The 22,768-nt window shown below is 44.3% G+C and overlaps 1 protein-coding gene across 6 annotated transcripts in view; it reads right to left on the minus strand.

The window, feature by feature from the left end:
* The window catches only part of SLC7A1 (solute carrier family 7 member 1), a 79,556-nt gene that overhangs the window by 35,814 nt on the left and 20,974 nt on the right, over nt 1-22,768 (minus strand). For 3 of the 6 annotated variants that reach the window (XM_055317145.1, XM_055317143.1, XM_055317144.1), the window contains one exon: nt 6,293-6,392. The exons of 2 other annotated variants lie outside the window; for them this stretch is intronic. The gene's annotated coding sequence lies outside the window, so the exon portion shown is untranslated. Of the gene's footprint in view, nt 1-6,292; nt 6,393-10,925; nt 11,016-22,768 lie in introns of those variants that run through there. One more of the 6 variants, XM_055317146.1, reaches the window with a different exon arrangement.

Consider the following 22,768-nt stretch of genomic DNA (forward strand, 5'->3'; position numbering starts at 1 on the left):
TCTGGAAAGCATACAGACAGCAAGATTTAGAAAAGTATGTGGAAAAAAGAGTGGGCCAAAGCAGATGGATTAAACATTATGCTGGAGGTATTACATCCCTGATAAAAGTGGGGAGAAAGTATCCAAAAAAAGCATTTACAGCATCCCTGAGAAATAATAATAATATATTGAATATGAGTTTTTACAAAGAATGGCCTGGAAGGGAAATCCACATAGTTGTCTCTGAACAGGTGACTATGGACATTTTTTTATTTTCTGCATTTTGACAATTTTTTCTATGAGTATGGACTGCTTCTGAGTTAAGGGGAAGGAAGTATTCTAACAAAACTAACAAACAAATAAGAAGGAAAAGAAGAAGGCATAAGGATCCAAAGACAAATTAAATCCACATCAAGAGTCCATCTGGGAGATGTGGGTAACTAAGTACATGGGATTTCATTATGCTTCATCCCTACATTTGTGCACATTTGGAAATCTCCAAAAGTGAATGTGAAAGAAAGGAACTCACTAAGGCTGACCCAGAGAACAAAGAAGAAATTCTTCCACAACCTATACCAATCCTACCTCTAGGACCAGAAGAACTCCCCAGTGCTATAAGCCATGGCCACATATTAAATAGTCTTTTATGCAGGATTAGGTTGAGCCATATGCAACTGTCAATATTCAGCTACTTTTTAACCTAGAAAAACAGCTGTGAGTAAAAGATTTGAGATAGGCAGGCCTGGTCTTACCTCTTACCCAACTTGTTCCTACATATTTCTCTGAGCCTAAGTCTGGATCACATTTGGGAAATTAGACTGAAATCAGAAAAGGCAGCGTGAGTTCCAAAGAAGAGATTTAAGAAAAAAAAAAGTGATTCCTAGGTTATGCAGAAGCTGGCAGCTGCTGAGAGACACCTGTAGGACCAGCATGATTTTGTGCTGTACACCCCAGGAGACACGAGTGTGTCTTGTGGTTCACAGCCCCAGCAGGGAGGGAAGGCACAGGTCCATTGGACCACCCATGACACATGTCAGATGACAGTAGGGAAGCTGGGGTGGTCAGTGGAGCAGGAAGGCGGGGCCAGACGGTCCATTTACAAAAGTCTTGAATGGCCAGCTGGGGGAGGGGAGGATTTACACTCAGATATAAAATTCTTAAGCAAAAGGAAGGCCATCAAAAAAATATTATCTTGGGAGGATTGATCTGGTCTTGTTGTGAAGGACAGATTGGAGGGGGAAACAGCATAGCTGACTGCTCATGGCTCAGCCCTTTTTCTTTGTGGAGCAAATCAATTACATTTGCCTTTGAGCACAATATTTTAATCTGACTTATAAAGCACTTTTGAGCAAGCAAATGCTATAATCTTTCGCATTTACCTGCCATTTGCTCCTCATCTCAGCTTTCTCCTCAAAGAGCCCTGAGATACACATACTCCACATACTCAGAGTTACCATGGGAATTATCTGTGTGGTATATGTCATGCACAAATAATCCCTAAGCAGGAAATACTGCATTTTATGGTAGGTCTTCCTGTAATCATACTTCACAGGTAGCCAAAATTTCAAGCCCTCACTCCAAAGGAAAAGCATGTCAAAGTTGAAAGAAACATCATAGGGCAGCCCGGGTGCCTCAGCAGTTTGGTGCTGCCTTCAGCTCAGGGCCTGATCCTAGAGACCCGGGATCAAGTCCCATGTCGGGCTCCCTGCATGGAGCCTGCTTCTCCCTCTGCCCTGTCTCTGCTTCTCTCTCTCTCTCTCATGAATAAATGAATAAAATGAAAGAAAGGAAGAAAGAGAGAAAGAGAGAGAAAGGAAGGGAGGAAGGGAGGGAGGAAGGGAGGAAGGGAGGAAGGGAGGAAGGGAGGAAGGGAGGAAGGAAGGAAGGAAGGAAGGAAGGAAGGAAGGAAGGAAGGAAGATAGATCACAGCCTCCTGTGTGGTTTACCACTTTACTTGTTTAAATCCAACAACTGGGCAGCCCGGGTTGGCTCAGCGGTTTAGCACCGCCTTCAGCCCAGCGCCTGATCCTGGAGACCTGGGATCAAATCCCACATTAGGCTCCGTGCGTGGTGCCTGCTTCTCCCCCTGCCTGTGTCTCTGCCTCTCTCTCTCTCTCTCTCTCTCTCTCTCTCTCTCTGTGTGTGTGTCTCTCATGAAAAAATAAATAAAATCTTAAAAAAAAAAAATCCAACAACTACCTGTTGTACTCATCTACCATGAGGTGTTTTGTTTTGTTTTTTAATGTAATATAGTTGGAGGAAATCATCTAGTATGTGGTAATAGAACAGTCTCTATTATAGCAGAGAATGTACTTCCATGGACCTGAAATGACTGAAGCTCTAGAAGAAAATGGCCAATTCCAAAGAGGTCTGTGCATTGCAGAATGCTGGAGGGAACCAACAAAGACCAGGAGAGGACTGCCAGAGGTGGATGAAGCAGCCCAGAAAGTTGGACAAATAGTTACTTGCACTACACAATTAGGTGTGCAGGGGCTCTTTTCGCATGCAGGATGGACCATAGGCGCATCCTGTGTCACAGGCAGTGCCACCTGCTGTGCTTTAATGGAAGACCCCTGTGCAATCCTGTAACCACATTCTGTCCCTACAGAATGCTACCTGAATTTGACCCCAAAGCATCTCAGTATTATACCAGTCAATTTACCCAGATTGCCGTTCACTGAAATTCTTCCTTCCTTGTTTACTGCTTTATGACAATTAGGTACCACATCTTCAGAATGAGGAGATAGAGCACAGATTTCTGTTGTTTTTAAGGAATTTTTAAAGGCTAACAAGAGACATCCCAACTTATGCCCCCAAATAATGCTCTCCACATACCCAATGCCACAGAAAAAAACTACTGGTAGGACAGTTTGCCTTCTAGAAGTTCACAGCCAAGTCAGGCATTTGAGACTCAGGACCAAATTTTCCTACCCAAACAATGTGTCGAAACTGCGGCTGGGTTCTAAAGCAGCTCACAATCAGCAACTTAACCCAATGTTCCTGAGATAGAACTGCACACTCTGGGGGCATCCACCCAGCAGGGCCAGGGAAGGCATGGAGGGTGTCGATATTGGTTATTAAGAATCAACGGACCCTGCAGAGCTATGATCCTTTAAAAGATTTAAAATCATGGTTGGGGCGGCCTGGGTGGCTCAGCGGTTTAGCGCCACCTTCAGCCCAGGGCCTGATCCTGGAGACCCAGAATAGAGTCTCACGGCAGGCTCCCTGCATGGAGCCTGCTTCTCCCCCTGCCTGTGTCTCTGCCTCTCTCTCTCTGTGCCTTTCATTAATAAATACATAAAATCTTTAATAATAAATAATAAATAATTAATTAATAATTAATTTAATTAAATCATGGATCGTTGTGGAAAAAAGCAAAGGAGCAAAATAATTTTCCACAAAAATGGATAGCAAATGGGAACCACTTTTCAAGGAGTAGGGAAAGGCAATCTGTGGTGGGCAGTCTCTAAAGTGGCCCCATGATCCACTCCTGGTGTGTCCGTGAGTGTGTGTGGGAACTGGGACTTGCTTCCAGTCAACAAAACATGGCAAAGGTGCTGGATGTCACTCCATGGTTGTTATGTCACACACGACCCCATCTTGTTAGCAGCCTCTCCTTGACAGTTTCATGAACCAAGCAGCCACACTGGGAAAACCCATGTGGCAAAGAATGTGGCCTCCAGGTCAGCCAGCAAGAGGCCAGGGCCCCCAGTCTTACAGTCATGAGAAAGTGGCAACCTGAGAGAGCTTAGAAGCAGATTCTCCCCCAGCCATGCCTCCATATAAAAGCCAAACCCTAGTCAACACCTTGTCTGAAGCCTCATGAGCCAAGCTGTGCTCTGACTTCTGACCATGGAACGTTGAAACAATAGATGTGTGTTGTTTTGGTCTCAAGGTTTGCAGTGATTTGTTAGGCAGTGACACCGCACTCCCCCATGGTCCAGTCACAAGATAGTGAGTGAGTCTGCATTCATTCTCTCTTTAAACCTTCAAGGAGCTAAAACCCGGAGCTCAACATTTCTTTAGCTGTCTGTTTTAATAGTGGAGTTAACCTCTTCTTGACCTGAAACTATTTTTTCTTGATTAAGTCTGAATGACCTGAAAGCAATTTCCTCCTCTGTTAGAATGGCATGCATTAAATGACTATTATTTGATTTTTCACAAAACTGCATGTCGGCCCTGTGCCACTCTCCTGGGAGTTATGGGAGCTGCAAAGATAAGCAATGTACTGACCCTGTGCTCAGCGTGCACACAGCCTGGGAAGGAAGACGAAAGCAACCATCCATCCATTCAACAAATATTTGCCTTAAGCCTACCTTATTCCTCCCCACCCTTCTAGGTGCTGATGAAACAGCAGGGAAGGGAACCAAGCTGCCCACCCTGTGGGCAGGAAGACGATGACTTGATAAACCAAAGAGCACAAACAAGTGTGGGGGGAGACCAAAAGGCCTCAAGAGGGTGCACCACTCTGTCACCATCTGGCACCTGGTCCGAATACCCTCTTCACTAGAGAAGGGACAACCTCATGGTGGTTTCCAACAGGCTGTGAATTCTCCTGACATGTGCCCAAGGGCCTAAGAACCATCAATGGCTTCCCCACACATTTTGTCACAGCATCCTGATCGCGAAAAACAGATTTGATATAGACTTTTTACTTGGAGATGAACACTCAGCACCGCCCCCACCACCACCACCAACGCAAGAAGCTCTGGTATTAGGTAACAGGAAACAGTTCTAAAATAGTCTGTTAAGACAGCGGAGACATATCTGACCATTGCAGGAAGAGGAGGAAGAATGCAAAATGAATTCACTCTGCATTTAGCATTTATTTATTTTACTAAATAAACTCTGAAGGGAGAAGGAAAGAAAAGGACGTTGGAGGTTCACAATGGCTTCTGGCACCGCACGGGATATCCTCCCACGTCCCTGCCAGCAAGGATCCGGTTTGACCGTCTTTGGGAAAGCGCACCTGGTAACTCTGCACCTCTGTTTCTGACCTTGACAAGGTCGTAACAGCCTCATAAACAAGAGGCAAGCCTCTCTATGAAGTGGGAGCCATGGGGAGCCCACCCCCTCCTTCTTATTTCAAGGCCACCTGCCCAGATGCTTTCCTGTGGCAAAGATCATGGGCCACATCCCGCACAAAGTCCCTCTGATGAAGGAGGACCCTGATTATGTGTGCATTCTTAATATAGTTATATTTGGAACTAAGAAGTTGAATGGCCCCAAAGGACCGTAAGAATGTGAGATGGAGAGAGAAAAGTCAGGTGAGGTTATTATCTTATAAACATGTATGCCTGAAAAAACTTTACCTTTTTTTCTTTGTGATGCATAAAATAAGGACAATAACAGTGAACTACCTACACTCACTGAACTTGTTACTTTAATAAAAAAAAATAACTGGAGCAATAGTTTTCAACTATTTTGATGGTGGAACCCTTCTTTCCCAAACCACTATCTTATGCCAAACCCAAATATAAGAATCAGATAAAACTGGAGCCACCGTGACACAGAGAGATGGGAGACAGCACACCCCTGCTAGTGAGCCTGGCCCTCCCTGCCTTCCCTGCCTGGTTCCTCACTCCCCTCAGGCCCCTGGGGCTCCAAGGACCGGCTGGGAATACACAGACCTACAGTGGATCACTACGACATCCAAACCCAAATCCAAATAAGCTATGGGAGAATCCTGAAGTAAAAAAGACAAAAGCCGAGGAATGAGGTGATAGGAGGAGGAGGAAAAGCTTGAGAGCAGCAAGGAAACTGGAGCCCACCCTTGACAGTGGGAAGTGCAAAGGCTCCAAAAGTCAAAGGCAGAACCGCAGCACAATGCACCAGTGCTACTGTGTGGCCCTCCAGCACAGACAGGCCAGGGGCCATGGTTCAGAGCGGAGCTCCCCCAAGCACTGCACACTGTGCTGCATCCTGGCATCTATGCTAGGAGCGAGGGGCAGGCTTTGACAGATCCTCCCTCCACGGTGGGCCCTGTGGCCTCTGTTTGGAAGCCTTGCCATCTGGAGGATTTCAAGTTCTCTATGAAGGAAATGTAGAAATTCAATAAAATCAACAAAGTGAAGAGGCACATCTGTTTTCTGTTGAGTGGATGGGCCCGAAGAGCTAGGTAACTCTGAAAAGGCAGAGTGGTTATAAGCTTTAAAAGATGATGACGTAAAAAAAAAAAAAGATGATGACCTAAGGTATAGTTGTCAGTTAAACTACAGAATCAACAACCAACAGAAGGAGTAAATGGACAATACATTCTAGCGCCCAAGAGTGCCCAAGAGATCCTGCTGAGGTGCAGATGGGCAGGCTGTACCTGGAATGGGACGTGAGAACTCGTCACCTTGTCACCTGAGGATCACCTGGGTCCTGGAGCAAAGATGTCTCAGGAGGGGCGAGATGACAGCTTCTGGCCCCTGGAAAGCAAAGAAATGATATTAGGCCCCATCCATTTGGTTTCCAGAAATTCCACACCTGTAGCTGCAACAACAGGAAGGGATGATTCCATCCAGCTCAGCATCAGGAAGGACACCCCACCTTCTGAAGATGAATGGCATAAGTGGCTGGGAAGGTGAGGGTCCCACCACAGGGACTGAGCGGGCATGCAGCAAAGTACCAGGCAGGGAATAAGACAGGAAGCTGGATGAGGTAGCCTCTTAAATCAGAGAGCCTACCACATTACCTTCACCAATGGTGATCACATCTCAAACAAGAATAGTATCAAAGCATCACCCAGGCAGGCAACCACCATAGATCTAGGGCACAGAGATGGGTGAGTAAAAGCTCTGAGGCCCTCACCAGGAGCCAAGAGGGGAGTGAATCCCTCCCTGACAATGGCATTGAGAACTGAGAACAGCAGGGGGCAGAAAGCTTTAGCTGAGTCCTTTGGGAAACAGTTGGGACACCATCTGTGAATGGCCATTTTGCAACAGACTCTCCTGGACCAGCTGCTAGGTGGACACAAGTGTCCACCTGTCCTGTCGACATCAGGATGGGCCAGGGTGTTCTAAATTCAGGAGGTGTGCTGTCCTGTCGAGCCTGGTGGAGTAGCCTGCAGTCCCAGAAGGAATGGGATCTAGTAACTAGAGTCGCCACTATCTGAAAGCGGGAGCAGTCACCTTCACTGAGTCCATCCTAGGAAGAAGCTCCTTGATGAGCAACATATAAAGTTCTTTATTTCCTTGATCTTACCATTTCTACTTCGCACATGCTCACGTGCTCACCCAGGAGCTGGAGAGGTTTAATTAAGCCTCCTGAATATAATCTGCACTAATGTGAACCCAGAGAGGATTATCATTATGCCAAAGACGCACATGAAGATGCTAATCAGAGTTTTATAACTTGAATAGCAGCAAACCAGATTCCCAACAACTGAAATCCTACTCTGTTCTGGCCTATAGCTTTCATTCATTTTACATCAACACTTCGTTCTTCTCCAATTTCTATTTCAAAAACATCCAAACCTACAGAAAAGTTAAGTGAACATTTACAAAGTCTTCATCTACATATACCAATATTCAACATTTTCCATATTTGCTTTATCTTTATATAAATATAAGCTTTTCTCACAAGCCATTTGGTAGTGAGCTCTAATTGCTATCACAACACTTGACCTCTAAGTATTTTGGTAACTCCTAAGAGTGATACTCTCCTACAGAATTTTTTTTTTAAGATTTTATTTATTTATTCAAAGACACAGAGAGAGAGCCAGAGGCAGAGACACAGGCAGAGGGAGAAGCAAGCTCCATGCAGGGAGCCTGATGTGGGACTCGATCCCAGGTCTCCAGGATCACACCCTGGACTGAAGGTGGCACTAAACCACTGAGCCACCCGAGCTGCCTTCTCCTACAGAACTATAACGCCATTATCACACCAAAGAAACTGAACATTCATTCAATAGCATCAAAACATAGCCCATAACCAAATGTCCAAAATTAACATCATATTGCTCATTCTCTATCATGTGCCAAGCGCCACAAGGGCACTGAGAGGGCCATAGTCCAATATGGAAGACCGACATACAAATGCATTACTGTGCTAAGGTGGTGTAGCTCATATGAGTCTGTCTCTGTAGAAGAGAAAGTAGCTGGCTCCACCTGGAGACTTGAGAAAAGCGTTATGCAATAACTGGTATTTAGAGAACAAACCTAGCCAATATAAACAGAGTAGGAAGTGAATGTGAAAACAGAGAGGCTTGAATGTGACAGCCAGAATACTGCCACCCTCCAAAAAATGTCCAAATCCCAATCTCAGGAACTTGTGAATATGTTAGGTTACATGGCAAAGAGGAATTAAGGTTGCAAAAGGAATAAAGGTGCTAATCAGCTGAACTTGAGATAGGAAGATTTTCCTGTGTGAGTCTGATGGAATCACGAAGGTCCATACAAGATGGAAGAGGGTGCAGGAGAGTCAGTGTCAGAGAGATGCAATATAAGAGAGACCCCATCAGCCATCGCTGGCTTTGAATATGTCAGGGGACCAAGAGTCAAGGAAGGCAGGCAGCCTCTAGAAGCTGGGAAGGACAAGGAACGAGATTCTTTCTCAAGAGTCTTAAGAATGGCAAGCACATCCTTGCCAACACCTTGACTTGAGCCTGGTGAGACCTATTTTGGACTTCTGACCTCTATCCAGAACTGTAAGACAATAAATGTGTGTGGTTTTAAGCCAATGATAAAACAAAAATAAAACTGTAGAGGCTGGAAACAAGGCTGGAAACTGTCAAAGTGCTGGGAGATGGGGGCAAAGTCATCCAAGTCCTGTGGCCAAGCCAAGAAAACCTGCTTTATCCTTTGGGGAAGGGAGAGACAGCCAAGAGCCATGATTGAATCAGTGTCTTAGGATGAAAACTCTGGAATAAAAGGAGCAGAATCTAGAAGGAAAACAACTGACAATGTTTGCTGCCAATGAAAAAATTTGAACTTTCAAACAAAAAAAAAAAAAAATTAGAATTTTGGAAAATTTGCATCCATCACTCAGAACTAGGAAGTTTCCCAAAACTTAAAAAGTTTTCTGATGACACTGGTGGTGATAATAACAAATTTTTAGAAAACAATTACATGATAAAATCTGTCAACATTTAGAAGATCTCATAATTACTATCATAAGATAGTAATTCACTGAAACAGAATCATACATGGACAAACGATTGATTCAAAGTACAAAGTGGAATTTTTTTAAAAGTACAAAACAAACTTATTTTCATTTTCTTTTTTTTTTTTTTAATTTTTTAATTTATTTATGATAGTCACAGAGAGAGAGAGAGAGAAAGAGAGGCAGAGACATAGGCAGAGGGAGAAGCAGGCTCCATGCACCGGGAGCCTAATGTGGGATTCGATCCCGGGTCTCCAGGATCGCGCCCTGGGCCAAAGGCAGGCGCCAAACCGCTGCGCCACCCAGGGATCCCCAGACAAACTTATTTTCAAATACAAAAAGCCCATGGATATGGCTTCACATTCTACTGTGGCACTAACTACCTCCTTTCAAGGTTTTGTGCAGTATCAAAGAAGACCCATAATTATCCAAAAAGGCTACTAAAGGACTTCTCCTTTTCCAAGCACCCATTTGAGGCTGCATTTTCTTTACATATTTCAACTAAAACAATACATAAACCAACTGATGCATAATCAGACTAAGAATCAAGTTGCCTCCGATCAAGCTGAACATTAAAGAGATTTATAAATATATAAAACAATACTAGTCATTAACTTTTTGTTGTTTTAGAAACTAGTTATTTTCCATAAAAATGTTACATTAACATGAAATGGTTTATTGTTATTTTTAGATGGATTAGTACATAAATATTTGAAGTTCTAAATTTTAATTTGTAATATAATAAACATTGATTAGCAAACTCCTTCACGTCCTCAATAGGCTGTAATCACCAAGTACAAGGGGGTTCTGAGACCAAGCAGTTTGAGAAACGCTGCTTTACGGACTTATCCAGTCCAATGAACACGGCCAAGCTGGATGTGTACTCACATCACAAAAGCTGTTCTCCTGCTTCTTTGGGCATGAAAGCCTACCCTGCTCACATTTTCCTGTCATGGTATACAAGCAGTTAACGCTCAACTTAGAAGTCCTGAAGAAAAGAATACCATACATTAATCCAGCCTGAACTCATCAGGATTAATGGGATTGGAATGCATAGCGAATAAATTCATGAGCACTGCTTTTCTTTAATCCAAGAATGTTCCAGCCGATTTATTCTATTTCTACAGATTTGACAATTCACTTTTTAAAAAGAAAGAGTCATGAGAATGCTACATACACTTCACACTTTAAGAATTCAATTTCATTTATTTTGTAAATACGGCAAGCAGCATTTCAATACCACATCTGACAAGCTGGACTGTAAAGGTGCGGTGAGGATGCCAGGTGGCTCTGTGTAATGGGGGACACCCGGCCCACTGGCAAGAAGATATATACAAAATAATGTGAAAATATCAGCAGACGTATTTCCATTGGACAATTTAGACATCAAAAGGAATCAGATGTTTTCATTAAGTATATTGATGAGCCACTAAAATGTTTTCCCAGTAATTAAACATAAAGCCCAACTTTTTGGCAACTTAAACAGCGGCTTTGCCTGTAAAATGTGTTTTTATTCTGTTCCTCATTTCACAAATGTTTTGGGTGCCAGATATGGTTCCAGAAGTCAGGGATGCAGCAGTGACCTTATTGGACCAAAACCCCTGACTGCCTGGAGTTTATGTTCTATGACTGGAAACGCCTCTTTGAAAAATAAAAATGTTGGAAATATTAACTGGAGGAAGCACTCTTCTGATCTCCTAAAGCAATTCCATGAGATTATCCTACATTAAGATGAGCCGCAACTACCTAAGTATGTATTCCATCCCACTAGGAGGCCAGATGCAACAGTTACGGTAAGGAACAAAGCTCCAGGAAGCACAGTCTAAGGCAGCTAGGGGATTTCTGTTAGGTCTACTCACCCCAGTCAAGAGCTCTGGGAAGAACAGAGCTCCTTTGGGGTTGGCCGAGCACCTGTGGAACTGCCAAGGGCACATGAAGATGTCAGAACCCTGGAAGGAGAGCATTTGTAGTTTAAAAAAGGAAATCATAATTTTTTTCCTTGGCATGAATAGTTTTTGAATTTCAATGTAAGATTTTTGTTGGTTAAAAGGCAGCACAGGCTAAGAGGTTGCCAAGTAGTTACACGGAAATCACTTTTCTGTTCAGCGAAGAAATGGAGGATGGTATTAAAGCCTGAAGTACAGAAAAGAGACTGCAGTGTCCCTGGCACCAGTAGGGCAGGCCTCCAGGCATCATCGAAGGATCCAGCACTGTGCACACAGATTCTCAGACCTTCATCCCGTTTGGTGAGGGGCCTGCCGTGTGAGCACCGTAGGAATTGCATCATGAATACGATATCCCAGCGGCTGTGCTAAGAGGACCACAGGAATACGGGAGCCATTCCTTCTCTCCGTCAGCCTCCCAGTCTTAAAACTGCATTTTAGATCTACCCAGAAACGACCGGATCCTTATTAACTGAAGTAATGCATTTCTACAGGGCAGATCTAGAGGGTACCAAGAACCAAAATACTATGTTCCCCTACGCTCCCATCAGACCCACATTTTCTGACTTCCACAGCTCCATGACAGACAGCACAACACATTTGCTGTGAGCATGTGTTGCTCAATTACCAGCTTTTCTCAATGATAACATGGTGTCTTTTACCCGCTGACTGGGCTTTACAGCTGCTACTCAGTGGTTTCCCAGGAAAACTCACAGACTGGATACCAGTGTCCACGTGAGGATGTGAATACCTCACCTCTTCTAACAATTTCCAATGTCCACCCTAACCCCATCTGTATCAGGGACCTACACCAGTTTCTGTCCCCTCTCTGAGACAGCAGTAACATTTAAGTATAAATGCTGTTTGAAAGACCACAGACTCCATATAGCCATTTGTGATTCTATAAAACTTATTAGGGGAAAAAAATGACAAACTCTAAAGGAAATCTGGTCTAGGAAATTACAGCAAGGTATTTAACCCCCCCCCCCCAACCCTTCAAAAATTAAAATTACTCCAGCCATACTGCACCAAGGAAAAGACCACTGGGCTCACAATGTGATGATTCAACCTTCCTCAAAGATGCAAAATACTCTAGGAAAAAAACACAGAATCCTTCTCTGCTGTGTACTGCAAGAGACCAGTAAAGGCCATTTGTCCCATTAGCCTACATCTCCTGGCAATGCCAACGGCAGAAGAAGCCCAGAAGGCCAAGTCTGAGGTTACAGGGCAATGGTTCTGAAGGATGCCTCTGCTCCCACCAAGGGGCACCTGGCAATGCCTGGAGACATCTGTGGCCACTATAGTTGAGGGATGCTGGTGTTGCCATCTAGTGCTCAGAGGCCAGGAATGCTGCTGAACATCCCACAATGCCTGGGACAGTGTGTGCAACAAAGAGGTACTGACACAGCACCAAGGTAGAGAAAGCCTGCCACACTGTGAGAAACTATAGAGTGTTCTACAGACTTTAAGTGAACTTGGTTTAAGAATTCTATTAGTTTTTAAAAAGCTACAAATAACATCTGCAAACAAACATGTATTCATGCTTAGAAAGCCAAACCTCGTCACCATATCCCTGGAAAACCCTCTAGTGTCCCCAAACCAGGATTGAGAATAACAAAGAGGCAAGCAGAAGATGGGAAAAAGTAAAAAATTAAAAAACGTAGTATAGGCTAAGACATGCTTCACTTATTAATCTGAGTCCTCATTTCTGAGAGTGAGTCTTGTAGAAGGTCTGAAACCCAGGTGCTCTGTGTGACTCTGCAAGAGTGAAGGTGACCTTGGAAGGTGAAGGTCAAAATTGGAGGAGCCAGGATGGCCAGGCAGGGCCCCTGAGAGGGAAAGGAAGCAACAGGCTGAGCCCTCCTGAGCTCACAAGAGCTCCAGGGGGATGTCTTATCCCCATTTTACAGCTCCAGGAGGCGAGGCGCAGAAGATCAGAACAGGACTCCGCTGTGACAGAAAGATCCCATTGCCACTTCATTAAATGGTCCTCTTGCTCTGCAAAACACACTGTTGCAGCGTTTGAATGGAAGGATATCCTCGGAGAAAGCACAGAGATGAAGCAGTGTTCAGCACAAGGATGACCACTTCTCTCCCAGAAATGTTCTGCCCACCAAGGAGCCGTGAACCTCTATTTTGTAATGCCTGAGATCTGAAAAACAAAATCGTAAATTCTAAGAGTTGGAAGGGACCAACTCACCACTGAATCCAGAAATCCTCCCAGGCCATCATGGGAAACACTGATTAGGGCAGGACAGAGAGGGGAGACATGGAGGGAGGGAGGGCACGTGTTGGGGAGGGCAGGTACAAAGAAGCGACTCTCCATGTTGCCACTTCCCTCCCTCCCCCTTCAGAGCCCTCACCAACCAGCCTCTGACTTCTGCCTCCTGATAGGAGTAATAAATACACATCTAAAGCCAACCATACCCACTCACCCCACCCCCCATGGCAGTAACAATAAGAAGAATGGCTCACATTCCTATTAAATAGCCACTAGGTACCAGCCCCTTGTAAGGCACTGTCTGTGCATAACTTCATCTAAACCTCAAACCAGGCCTTGGAGTTTATGCAGCTGTTATACCCATTTTACTTAAGCCAAGCCAGCTGTGTAGTCATAAAGCTGAGGCTTGGTTCAAACCTTGGCGCATCCAACTCTGAAGCCACTCAGATGCTCCATTATTTTTAATACTACTGAAACTCTACATGAGAGTATAATAGGTCCCCTAGGGCAATGGGCCATCACATAATTACAGTAAAACTTTAATCAGACACAAAGGAGGATTCTCCCACTTAGCAAACACAGAGATGCGAGGGAACGAGGATGCAGAAGATAGGTCTTCAAGGCGACTTTGGTTTCAGTCTCTGCTCAACTACTGACCAGTTCAATGAGCTGGGGCAAATTATTCTGAATCTTAGTTTCCTTAATTCTCCAAAAAGGAAACTACTACTAAGCTCATGGAATTGTTTAAAAATAGTAATAAATTGAGATTATGCATATAAACAGATCCCATACATTGTAAAGTAAATACATTCCTGGGAGACTGTCCCTGAATAAGTGACATCATTTCAGAAACACTCTGTCTTCATTTCATCCTATTCTGCAAATGCACTGGCTCCTGGTTGGCATTTTGAAACTTTTCCGCCAAATAGCTAATGAGCTATACAAATAGATAAATGCAGCCAGGGGAGCTGCTATTTTAGGAAATTCTCCAGTTGAAGTGAACAATTGTTTGATGTGTGAATAATCAGCTCTTAATTATGTGGTCTGTCAATATTTTAAAAGAATTATCGCACTAACAAGCTACAGGGAGTAGACTGCAGCACCTACCAACTTTGGACATTTGCATTTCTGTCAGTAACTGAACCCAAAGAATTTAATAAAATACAGTCCTCGCCAGTGAGGAAGTGATGTATGATCGAAAACAGAGGGGCGCCTGGGTGGCTCAGTCAGTGAAGCATCCACCTTCAGCTCAGGTCATAATCCCGGATCATGGTCCTGGGACTGAGCCCTGCATCTGGCTCCCTGCTCTGTGGGGAGTCTGCTTCTCCCTCTGCCCCTCCCCCTGAGCATGCTCTCTAATAAATAAATTCTATAAAAATAAATATTTAGAAAGAAAAAAGAGGTACTTGTGAAATACATGAATACAATACAAAAACTCCAGGCTGTTCTCCAAAATGAGCAGCAGAGAAAGGAGACATGGGGGCATTTCAGAGAGACAGACCCAAGATGGAATGGTCAGAGGAGGCAGTGGCCAAGGTCAAGGCCTGACAAGGCTAAGGGAGGAAGGCAGGCACTCCCCAGACAGGGCTGAGTGACATGGAATCTGAAGGTGTGGAACAGTACAAAGGGGTCCCAACAGCACAAGGTCCATAATGGTCTACGCAAAACTTCTTCATGATCCTTTCTAGCTCTGGGATGGTTCCTCCTAAAAATATGCACACCAATTTTGGCCCTATACTGGAGAGTGTACCAACACTCTCCTGATACTCAATAAATATGAAACATGATCCCTTATATTCATGATTCTCTTTTTTGTTAATCAGTCCCTTTGCCAAGTCAAAGTTGAAGTTACTTCTCTTTTCTGGGGGCCAAGAGATGGTGCTGATTGTTTCATAAAAACTTATGAGGAGGAATGTAGTGACGGCTGCACAACAATGTGAATGTACTTAATGCTGCTGAAATGTACACCTAAAAATGTATACTAAGAAAATACTTAATTTTTTTTAATTAAGAAAATTCCTCAAAAAACTGAACATACTTACCGTATGACCCAGCAACTCACTCCTAGATATATAATCAAGATAAATGAAAGCATGTATCCACACAAAAACTTGTACACAAATGTTCACAGCAGCATGATGAGAATGGCCAAAAACCGGTTAAACAACCCTAATGTCCATCAAATGATAAATAAATAAAACACAAAACATCTATACAACAGACTATCACTCAGCCACACGAAGGAGTGAAACAGTGACACATGCTACCACGTGGATGAACCTTGAGAATGCCAGGCTGAGTGAAAGACATCAGTCACAAGAGGCCACATACTGTGTTATTCTATTTATATGAAATCTCTCAAAGACAGAAAGTGGATCAATGGCTACCTAGGGCTGGAGTGGGGATGGAGAAGGGAATGGGGAATGACTGTTAATGCATACAGCTTCCCTTTTAGGAGCGAAGAAAACGTTCTGAAATTGTACTAATGGTTGCCTTACTGTGGATATAATAAAAACCACTGAATTTATACTTTAAATGGATTACCTTTATGGTATTAAATTGTATTCAATAAAGCTGTTACAAAAAATAAATAAATAAAAGCTAAGAGGAGCCCAAAATCCACCAGAGACTACTACAGCACAGTTTTCTATGAACGGCGCCTGGGCAGATTCCAGGACTTCTACGCACTGTGTGCAGCAGCAGCACTTTTTCCATGTACTTTAATTCCATTTCAAATCAAAATTCTAACACTTCCCCCCAGAAATCAATAATTATAGTGCTAGTTGCAGTTGGTAAGATAAGCTCCACCTCCCTGCACAAGCCATTTATTATATGCAACAGTCATTTTGCTTTGAGCATTTAACCAATGTGAAATTAGCTCCTATTTATTAATACACTCTCCCTGCAAGCACTGGGCCTTTTCTTATTCTGTTGGGCTACAAACTTAAGCTCCAGGTTTAACACGCAGCACAGATACTTCATCATGAACAATAAAACTAAGGAAGAGTGGCATTGGTTAAATATACTTAGTTAAGCTTTTAGGTTAACTTTTAGGTATTCAACAGGATACAGGGGAAACACCTTTCACTCTGTGCCTATGTGGCCCAGGATCTCAGAGAAAATGGGAAGACTTTAATAGGTAATCAGAAGTAAAAGACCACCAGGCAGTAAAAACATCAGTAAGGTCTCTTAGCACTGGCACAGAATTTCCAAAGATCAAGGTATAGTACCAGCACACATAAATCACCCTGAGGCAGGGAAAAGACATGCCCAACTTGGGGAGCTGGGAGGAAAAACATACAGGATGCAAATTTTGGAATACTTTCTGCACTGAATGTTCAGAATGCTCATGAGGCTTGGTGGCAGCCTTTTGTCTGCCCAGGCACCCCTGACAAGTGAGTTCATACTCCTCTCCTGGGCATTTATGAGCCCTGGGTACAACTCACTGCAGGCAGGTGTCAGCCCGCCCCTCTCCTCCCACGGACATGTCCCCAACCCTGCGGCAGCTCTGAAGAAGCCTATAAAGACATGAGCCTTGCATGTGGCCAGGAAGGTGGCCCAGGTCCAGGAAAAGAGGAGCCTGCCTGCACCAGCCTAGTGATTACCAAAGGGATAAGCAAGCACTTGCAAGCCTTGGCCTCTGAATTTCTGTACTTTGATAGACTTAATTTGTTCTCCTGGGGCTAAATAAATAGCTGGCTATGCTGGTACAATTCTATACAGGAACAGTTAGGGAAACTTAATGTGCAGGGAGTGATTTATGACTCTGAAGGGTTCCCACCCAGGGAACCACGCTCCCCAGGAGAGGGGAGCAAGGCGGGCAAGGCACCAGACACATCTGCCATGTGTACCAGTTGGGACTCAATTTAAAAATGGCTCTGTCCTCTTGTTTTCTCCCATTAACTCACACAAAATTTCTCGAGCCACATCTTGACCACGTTTTCATCTGTGTACAACAGTTCCCAAATAAGAAATTATCAGGAAATGCTAGTGGTAGGAAAGAGTCAGGACGATCTACTACTTTCCAAACCAGTCTATTCTCACACCTCCTTCATGAGTTTTGGCTGTATCTTTGTAGCATGCATATTGTTATTTACAACATCCTTCCTTAAAGGAATCTACCTCTTCCATAATTTAAGTATTTTTGTAGAAACCCTTGTATTATGTATTATGCTCAAATGGAATACCACCAAAATGATCTGGACTCAAATATTAAACTCCGCTCCATTATCCAATGAAATGCCATCCATTTCCTGCAGAAACCTGATGGCTACAGCCAAGTATGGGCAGTGAGCTCCAAACGTGTCATCTCTATTTTTTTCTAATACATGTTAAGAAAAAAATGTTTGTGCACTCCCTAAAATTGCACACAGGGCACACACACTGCTCTTAGGGAAACAGAGACCTAGTCCACAAGTTGGCAAACTATGGCCCTTGGCCTACTTTTGTATCAATCACAAGTTAAAAGTGTTTTTCACAGGTTTTTTTTTCTTCTTTTTTTTTTTTTTGAGGAGGAGGAAAAAGGAAGAGAAAGATTATTATTCAAAATACCACATCTGGGGCAGCCCTGGTGGCTCAGCGGTTTAGCGCCGCCTTCAGCCCAGGGCGTGATCCTAGAGTCGTGGGATCGAGTCCCACATCAGGCTCCCTGCATGGAGCCTGCTTCTCCCTCTGTCTGTGTCTCTGCCTCTCTCTCTGTGTCCCTCATGAATAAAAAAATAAAATCTTAAAAAAAAAACCCCACAAATACCACATCTGGCCCCAAAAGCCTAACCCACTTGCCACCTGCCCTCTATAAACCAGTTTGCTAAGCCCTGATCTAATCTATACCTTTATTTACTAATGAGGCAACCCAAATCCAAACACACTGAATGATTTGGAAGCTTGCAAGCAAGTCTCCAGAATTCTAAGTAACTGAAGGAATTTTACCAAAGAAGCCATCAGTTTAAATCCTTTCAAAATGGGCCTCTGTCTAATCATTTCAACATTTTAAGAATTGTGTCTTATTGAAAGCAAATCAAAATGTGAGGATGCACAACACACCTAAATGGTCTCTCGAAAGCCTGACATCAGCTTCTCTTCTGTTTGCCCCAGAGCCACCCTTCACCCTCCTCCACTACATACCAGGGGCCGATCTGAATGCACTCTGAGCTCTCTGGGGCCAGCAGGAGGATAGAGGCTCTGTGACAAAAGGTCTTCCCCCTACCCCACACCAACAAAGCCAGTTGTGGTCACGAAACCCTCCCTTAGTCCCTCCAGGTCTAGGGTGCTGGGCTACTCAGGGCCCCCTGGCCACCCCAGACCACTAACACAGTAGGACCACCCCTAACCCTGGCCCTGCCTTTGTAAACAGTTGCTTTACTAAATTCACCACTAATCACCCAGCTTGAGAGTCCCATCTGTTCCCTGCAAGGGCTCTGATGACACTGGCCTTAGGGGGAGTGAGCTCTGGATGTCTGCAGCTGCTTCTGCCACCTCGGGAATGTGGGCAGGCCAGGCCTCCTCCAAACACAATGCCTCTATTATAGAACTGCACAGCTGGATGGGGCCTTGGACACCTGATGATTCACCCTCCTCCTCCAATGTGAGCTGCCCAAGACCTAGCATGGTCTCAAAAATGCCTAGAGAGATTCTAGTGATTAGTTAGAACAACAGCATTGCATTATAAAAAGGCTTTTCTTTTTCAGTCTTCAACGTAATTTAATAAAATCTAAGCAGCTGGTATGTCACAGACACTGTGCCCAGTGTTTCAGATGCACAGATCATCAATCAATCCTCATGTTATAAATGAAAAAACTGAGCCTCAGTATCTGTGGGTGCTTGTCAGAGCTTGAAGTAGTTGATGTGGGAGTTACCCCCGCCCTCTTCATTCAGCCAGGTCCCCGCCTGAAGCCACCTCTGCCACCTCCCTAGCTGGCCAGCAACACCTCCTGCCCCCATGACGCCTCCGCCAAGGAACACAGCAAAGTCGCCTTCCAGTCTATGCACAGCAGGCCCAGTCACATTAAACAAATCAGGTAACAAGGACAAGGTCAGGACCCCAGGGCAGAAAGTTTCCTGACATAACAGGTAAGCTCCCACACAGCCTCATGCACATCATCACATTACCTGGACCAGCCAACAAAGAAAAAAAAAAATCTAGTACCACCTACCTGAGTGCGAGTCCCTAAGCAGATGCATTCACCTTGTCTTTTTTTTTTTTTTAAAGATTTTTTTATTTATTCATGAGAGACACAGAGAGGCAGAGACACAGGCAGAGGGAGAAGCAGGCTCCATGCAGGGAGCCCGATGTGAGACTCGATCCCAGGACCCCAGGATCACACCCTGGGACGAAGGCAGGCTCTAAACCACTGAGCCACCCAGGAGTCCCTCACCCTGTCTTTATGGCATAAGATGAAATGGTTTCCGTGTGCAGTGGTCCCTCTTCTGAACATTCTCTGCACCTGAGTAAGCCTGGAAATTCCTATTAAGCTACGTTATTGATTTTAAGTCACACTGAGTGGGAAAAAATTTTCCTATGTGCCATTTTACACCTGCTCACTGACCTGAGGAATTAGAAGCCCTACCTGGCCCTGACTGTGCAATCATGAACAAGTCACTCAACTCCTCTGTTTCATCTGAAAACTGGAATAAGGATACTACTACCCAATCCCTGCCTTTTCCTTACTGTGAAAATCAAGGAGCAGAGAGGCAAGATAGAAATTAAATTCTCAGATAAAACTGGGTTCCTTTTATCCCCTCTGCAAGACAAGGATAATAGTAGCAACAGCTACTTCAGAGTTTGGGAGAGGCTCAAATGAATTAACATGTGCAATGCACTGAGGAGCACCTGGCACGTAGTAAGTGCTATATGTTTGCTATTATTTTTATTAGCATCTTAATTTACAAGAGATCTTATTAAAAGCCAGCTTGTGAAGTGATGTGAAGATTAAGTACTCAAAATAACTGTGCTTTTATAAAATGAAGGTATTCAGTAATTGACAGGCATTATACAAATATATAGCTTAAAACATAAAATTAAGTTGATTGTCTGGTTTATTTCTATCTACCCTAATTCAGATGGTAAAAGACTTCAGGGCTCTTGCCTAGAGATCTTTAAACTGGTTTAGAACTATTTAAAAAATAAATAAACATGGCCAATGTATGTAAAATACATGATTTTATATAAACACCGTAATCAATAATAACTGAGTTTTTAGCCACTAATTTTTATCTTAAAATACTTAAGTATCCTGGTTTCTGTAGCATAAAGACGGATGTCCTCTGCAGCATGCATGTCGGGGGATGGCGGTGACCACAGCCATCCTAATCTCGGGGTGTCATTCAGGTGCCGGCAAGGCTCAGTGGGTGCTCCTTTTATTTTATTTTATTTTATTTTATTTTATTTTATTTTTTAATTTATTTTATTTTATTTTTTGAGGAATGCTACCCCTGCTTTTTTTTTTTTTTTAAGATTTATTTATTTATTATAGACAGAGAGAGAGAGAGGCAGAGACACAGGAGGAGGGAGAAGCAGGCTCCATGTCAGGAGCCCGACGTGGGACTCGATCCCGGGACTCCAGGATGGCGCCCTGGGCCAAAGGCAGGCACCAAACCACTGAGCCACCCAGGGATCCCCTGGGTGCTCCTTTTAAAGTGTGCAGTCAAGTGGTGCCAGCTGAGGGTCCCTCCCTGGGATGACACCATGCCACCCCAGGGACCTTTTCATCCATCTGGCTCATGGGCCAAATGTGGAAGTTTTTGCTTTCATTGAGAAAAAGAAAATGCTCTGCCCTATCTGCTCTACCACAGGGGCAGCTCCTCTGATTCTTCCACTCTGACCTCGGGGGTGGGGGGAAGCACGCCCAGTCAAGGGGCCGCTTTCCTCCTCCCAGGAGGTCTGGACACTCACAAAGCCCAGTTATTTGTTTTGCCAAACTGTGTATACATTGAATGGAAATGTTTGTTTTCCATGTCCCACTTTACGTCTCTCAAGACAAATGATTAAAGAATTACTTCATGAGCATTTTTTTTCGGCTCATCCCCTCAACCTGGTTGTATCGAGCAGCCTCACTTCCTGCCTTTTAACTCACATTCTGTCAGCATATCATCCACGCTTCTTTGTTGACCTCTACATGCACAATGTTGCTTCAAAACCCTTCTTCAAAGGAAAGGTCAAAGAGAAATGTCACTGGGAAGGATGCCAGATGGCCAGCAGCCAGGCAGGCACTGTCTCCCAGTGCTGGGGTTACCTGTGGGGGGGGGGGGGGGGGACAAGGTGCCACAGGCAGGTGAGGAAGTGCCACAGCTGGACCACCTGATGCCCTACTGGGTCACACCCCTGCCCTGAGAAGCCCCATTCTGCAGCCCTCCAGCCTGGCCCTGGGCCCTGCGGGCAGAGCACCATCCTTCATCCAAAGTGGCACTTCCTGAATGTTCCACTGCTTGCACCCTGTTAGGAACTGCAGGGCACGGAGAAAGCCTCAAGGTCCCTGGCCTAGAAGGGCCTGTGATTTAACAGGGGAGAAAGGAAATATGAAAGAACATACAGAGAGAACATGCTTGAGGGCTTTAGAAGGATGGAGGGCAGGGAACTGAAAGCCACCACCACAGAGGTCACGGCTGGAATGGGGCTAGAGAGGAAGATGCCTGTGCCAGAGGGAAAAGAAGGGTCAACAGGATGCAATGAATGGTTGACTATTAGAGGAGGGGATAACGACAAATCAAAGCAAACTCTTAACACCTCAAGTCCGCTTGATGGGGAGATGGAGGGCTCCTCAAGTAGTGAGGTCAAGAAAAACAAATTTGGGAGACCAATCCTGAGTCTGGGTTTGGAAGCACCAGGGCTGAGGAGGGCAAGGCCTTCGTTGAGTTGCCATGGCCCTGACCAGTTGGGCCCACCGGTCTCTCTCTGCTCCCATCCGTAATATACCGAGGGGCCAGAAACACAAGAGAGAAGAGAATTAGCCACACACGGTAGACCAAACATACCATTAAGAGACAATAACACATACACATAGCTGACAGAGGCCAAATCGTGCATGAAGAATTCAACTCTGCAAAATGGGATCTAGGCAAAAACCAGGCTTGGAAGAAGTGACCCAGAACACACAGTGGCAGAACTACACTGAGTAAAGTCGGCTATATTAGATAAGGGCTGACAGATGCAGGAAATCTTTCTTGAAAACATAAATGGAAAAGAATTACCCAATGAGAATGCTTTCAGAAAAAAAAAAAAAGCAAAATCTAAGCAGTTTATCTATGCCCCAAAAAACTTAACTGAGTTAAACTGAAGCTCACTCGGAAATATTTTCATCTAAAATTTATCTGTGATTGCTAAGAAATTGTCTATTTGGAATGTCTGGGTGGCCCAGTAGTTGAGCATCTGCCTTCAGCTCAGGGCATAATCCCAGGGTCCTGGCCTCTCCCTCTGCCTGTGTCTCTGCCTGTGTCTCTCGTGAATAAATAAAATCTTAAAAAAAGAAAATGTGTACATTCACAAACAGAGTCAAAATATCCTCAGGTCACTGGTCAGCAAGCAACTGAGCGAATCAGAATC

This window comes from Nyctereutes procyonoides, unplaced genomic scaffold, assembly GCF_905146905.1.
Source record: "Nyctereutes procyonoides isolate TBG_1078 unplaced genomic scaffold, NYPRO_anot_genome, whole genome shotgun sequence".
In the NCBI taxonomy this organism is placed as follows: domain Eukaryota; kingdom Metazoa; phylum Chordata; class Mammalia; order Carnivora; family Canidae; genus Nyctereutes; species Nyctereutes procyonoides.